Consider the following 4,858-nt stretch of genomic DNA (forward strand, 5'->3'; position numbering starts at 1 on the left):
AGCCGGCGGCGGCGGCGGCTAGCAAGGCGGAGGACTTGCCCTCCGTCGAGGGTCGCCCTTGGAGGAGGCGAGACGGCCGCGCGCCCGGGATGCCAGCAAGTGCCTCCTTCCCGCCCGCTTCATCGCCCTCCGCGGCTCTTCTCCATCTCCGCGGCCGAGGAGGAGGAGGAGGAGGAGGCGGGCGGGACGGCGGAGAGGATCTTAGACAGCAGCAAGGCTGCGCAGGGCGCTGGCACAAAGATCGGGCAGATGTCCTTCCGTGCGCGCGGGGCCGCCCGGGCTGCCATCCCCTCCCCTCCCCTCTAACCCGGCCTGAACCCTCCTGCAACTTGGCGCCTAGGCGCTGGGCCAGCGAGTCCCAGGAGGGGGACAGGTGGCTCCGATTAAAGCTGCCTCGCTCCGTCTGCGCGGGCACCGCTCCCAGTTTAGGGAGAGGGAGGGCGCTCGGGGCGGGAAGCGGGCGAGTGGCCTTGGCCTCCGCTCGCCCGGTGGCCTCGGTCCGCCTCTCGATCGCCCCCCCTTCCCCAGAAAGGACGCGCAGGGCAACCTCCCCTTTAAAGAAGCGGCGCCGTCGGAAGACCGAGGTGTCCCCACGTGCGGCGCCCATAGGCGGCCCGAAGAGGCAGAGGGTGCCTCGTAGGCTCTAAAGCACCCAGCACGCACCCAAGGTTGGACCGGGAGAAGCCAGACGGATCCCAGCGCGGAACACACCTGCGAGCTAATCGGCGGAGTGGCCGGAGGAGCCCTCGCGTGCTCGGCGTACCGCCCGCGCTCCCCCGACGCTCAGCCGCCGCTGCCTCCCTCCTTCTCCCCAAGCTCCAGCCGGCAGGAGCTCGCCTGTGCCCTTCGGCTGCCCACCTCCCCTCCTTCTTCCCGCCGCTCCTGCCATGCTCTGCTACCCGCCGCGCCTCGAGCCCACGCTCTTCCCTGCTCCCCAGCCAAGAGCTTGGCGTCCCACCAAGGTCCTCTTCCGCAGCCTGTCCCTTTAAGGGCGCTCGGACCCCGGCCCTTAAGCAGGGCGCCGTGGGAGGGGCCTGGAGGGAGGGGGAGCCGCCCCCGCCCCTCCTACGCAAAAGGGAGGAGGAGGAGGCGGAGAGCGCCGAAGCCTTCGGAGTCAGGAGCCTCCAGCTGTCGCCTGGACCCCGTCAGGACTAAGGGTCACGTGGTCAGGAGGCTTTTAATTTGGAACGTGGGGGGGGGGGCAAACGAACGGAGTCAATGGGCAGGGGAGATGCTTTGCCATTAGTTTGTTAGTAGGAAAGACAGAAGGCAGGGCGACTTTGGTCCCTTTACCAACTCTGATGAAGCCTTGTTTGCATGCCATGCACCCCACACACGTCGCAGTATTCGCATCTTCAGGACTAGTGCCATGGGCTCTTCTTTTTGGTAAAGGTAAAACGGTTCCATCAGCGCCTCTCTCTGCATTGGGTGCGAGGAGTTGGTGCCCACCCACCCTTGTTAGACTCCAACTCCTACCAGCCCCAGCTGGCATGGCCAGTGTGGTCTGGGATTGTAGGACTGGATAGCCCAGGAACCTTTGGAAAGCCATGGCTTCCCCATCTCTCATTTAAGGGTTGAGAGCGCAACAGCCTGGCCAGGGACAATTCTTGCCTCTTTAGCCATATACACGCTCTTCGTCGGGAAGTTGCCTGGCCTCTTGCTGATTCCTGTAACTCTGATGCAGGTTGTACCTGGCACAGAGAGCTCTTCTCAATCAGTCTGCATATGGATGTTGTGACCACAACTGAGAAGACTGGTCACATTGCAGGCTGGCAGAACGTAAGCAAGCCTCCTCCATCCCAATCATACACCACCTTTGTTCTGTTTTATTGGGGAGGGGGCTATGTTTCTACACCTTGCGGGTTTTACAGGTGAATCTTGTGAGACACTGATGGGAAGTGAGCTAAAACACTCAGATATTGTTTAAATCAACACATCAAAAAACTGAAGGCCAGTTGCCTCAACACGAAGACTCCCGAGGCTGGTCTTGTGACATGTAAAATAATTAAGCTGGGGCAAGATGACAAGCTTGTTCTTGATTTTTCTAAAACCACATGGCCAATTATGTACCAGCTTGGACCTGAAAAAATGTGCAGGATGAGCTTTCTGTGCCAGAGACTCTTCGTCAGGAGACTATTGTTTTCCCCACTACAGAGAAGCAGTCTGTTTAGCTGGGGCAGTAGAGTTCGTGGCATCCTATGTTCATAAATCATAGAATTGTAGGGTTGGGAGGGAGGCTGAAGACCATCTATTTCAACCCCCTGCAATGCAGGAATATGCAGCAGTCCCATGCAGGGATCGAACCTGCGACCTTGGTATTATCAGCACCACACACTAACCAACTATCAAGCATACATCTGAGCTATTCATTTCTCCCAGGCCTCCACGAGCTGCCAAGCTTATATTGCCAGTGGTACGTGGGACACTGGGGTGGCAGTCCAGGGCCCCATTCAGCAGAAGAAGTAGGATGGCCCCCACAGGGCCAGCCAAAGATGTGTTGGCACCTGAAGCAAACCACAAAATGGCACATACCCCCCCTCTTCCCCAGGGAAAAAGAGGTGAGTGAAGAACTAGGTCAGGAACAAGGGGAAATAAAGATTCTGCCACCCGAGTCAATCACCACACTTTGCCTTATTAACATCCAGAATCTAAAATTATCCATTTGCATGGCATGGCTGTAAATTACAATGGAAGTCCCAAGCAATTTTGCTTGAGAGAGGAACACAATGGCTGGCATGCAACGAAGCTTTACTCAGAGTAGACCCACTGAAATGAATGAACATGGCAAACTTCGGTCCATTAATGTCAGTGTGTCTACTCTGCACAAAACTTTGTTTAATATCACCCAGTGAACTCCCACCTCCACCATGCTCTTTAACTTAAATATGAAATTTAATAAGGAAACCCATTTTTAAAAGTACCTTAAATTGAACACAAAATGTCCAAAATGTCACAGACCAGGGTACAAAACTTCAGAGAGAAATGTTCATCATACCGTATCAAGATTGCTTTTCTAATGCTGGATTTCAAATTCTTTTGATATGCAATTTTTTTTAATAAAAAAAGTAGAAAGTGGGAAGTACGTAGTTACTTTTGAAATGATGATGGTGAGGATGAGATCTTGATTAGGAAGAATTGTCCATTTGCAGCGGCTAATAAATCTTACAGTTCTGGGGGCAGGCAGGGACAAACCCAAAAGTTACAGTAGCTCTTCCCAGATAAGCACAGGACCTGGTGAAGAATGGCTCTTTAAAAAAACCCACCAGCAGCAGCAACAATAGTGTGCTTCGTCCTTGAGCAATCAGCCTGTGCTGGCTGATCATTACAGAGCAGCCACATGATGCAGAAGAAGCTATAGAGCTTCTTCATTTATAGACGGAGGTTCTCCACAGCGAAGTCTTGCCTCACCGCGACAGTGTATGCTAATTATACACGGCTTGCACAACACTTGCGTAAAGTTCAAGTGAGCAAGTGCAGCCCCAGACAGGACAATATTTCAGAAATTCCCAGGCTGATCAATTCAATCTGATAACCTTCTCTAAGAGCGTTGTAAATGCCTGACACATGAGGTGCCACTCGTGAGCCTCTTCTGTGCCACTGGTGCACAAACTGATAAGGGGCAAGAAGTTTTTGTTTAAATCAAGTGTGCCTTCCAGACAGTGTCAGAATTACATATACAAGAAAGGCGAAACAGGTTAAGTGGTAACAGACCACACTGCCAGCTATAACTCTCTGTATTTTCTGGAAACAATTGAATACATTTTGCTTGCTTGTTTCAAGAAAGTTGTCCAACCTAATCAAAAGGTCTATGTTTCTGGTGTTCATTTTGTATTGCTTTTTAAACTACCTTCAGTAAAAAAAACTCTCCCGTTCATTTTCAGCAATAAAACAAAAGAGAAACCACCCCTCTCCCACCCCCTGGCCTTTTGTACTGTTTTAAAAACTGTGTGTGTGTGTGTGTGTGTGTGTGTGTGTGTGTGCATTGCCGTGGCACAAAGCAATTCATAAATTATAATAATAATGACAACAATGAAGGTCTACAGAAGTACCAAGAGAGTCGCAGAGGGGAGAGACTTCCCCTTTCTTTTCTGTCAATTGACACATGACCACCTGGTCATCTCTGGGCCAAGGCAAGAGGGGACTGATGACTGGGAATAATAGGGCAGGAGGCCAACAGTAGGTGGCACCAGAGTCAATGACAGCAGAAGGCACCCTCTGGTTGTAAGAAAGGAGCCAGGCAGGAGCTGGTTGAGGGCAGTGCCGCATTTGCCAAAGTAGACCAACCCCACCAGTGGCCAAGGCTAAAAAAAACTGTCCCACAAAGTTACAGATATACTGGAATCTGCTAGTTGTTGTGACCCCCATCCTCCCCAAAAAGAGGATGAGTATGGCATGTAGAACATTTTGAACAAGACTCAACTGCTGAAGATCTAAAGGTCTTTGGTCCTGAGCAGTGCCTGAATGTGAGGCCACCGGGGTGCTTGATTAAAGCCACTATGAATTCCATAGGGAAAGATTGGATAAAGACTTGCAATCCTAGCCCCACGTGCCTGGGGAGTAAGCCCTATTGAATTCAGTGGGCCTGACTTCTGAGCAGACACAGTTAGGATTGAAGCCTAAGTAAATAGCTGGGACCCAGCTCAATCCACAAAACTCTGGAGGAATTTCCAAAGTTGCAGACGGCCCCAGGATATAGGCTTGAGCATGACCTACAGCTAACCTGTCATTTTTGGCTGTATATGCTGCTGCAGAGATGCAGCGTCAAAGGTGGTGAGTGCTTAAGATTCACTTTGTACTTCTTTCAGCAGCAGCAGCAGCATCCACTGAAACATCCTGGTACGGCTAACACGGCTCCTTG

The 4,858-nt window shown here is 51.9% G+C and overlaps 1 protein-coding gene across 1 annotated transcript in view; it reads right to left on the minus strand.

The window, feature by feature from the left end:
• Positions 1 to 1,001, minus strand: part of GRIN2C (glutamate ionotropic receptor NMDA type subunit 2C) — a 93,441-nt gene extending 92,440 nt beyond the window's left edge. Inside the window, exon 1 of the mRNA XM_080993600.1 lies at positions 712 to 1,001. The gene's annotated coding sequence lies outside the window, so the exon portion shown is untranslated. The remainder of the gene's footprint in view (positions 1 to 711) is intronic.
• Positions 1,002 to 4,858: the final 3,857 nt, after the last annotated feature.

The sequence above is a fragment of the Podarcis pityusensis genome (genome assembly GCF_964106645.2).
Source record: "Podarcis pityusensis genome assembly, chromosome: 2".
In the NCBI taxonomy this organism is placed as follows: domain Eukaryota; kingdom Metazoa; phylum Chordata; class Lepidosauria; order Squamata; family Lacertidae; genus Podarcis; species Podarcis pityusensis.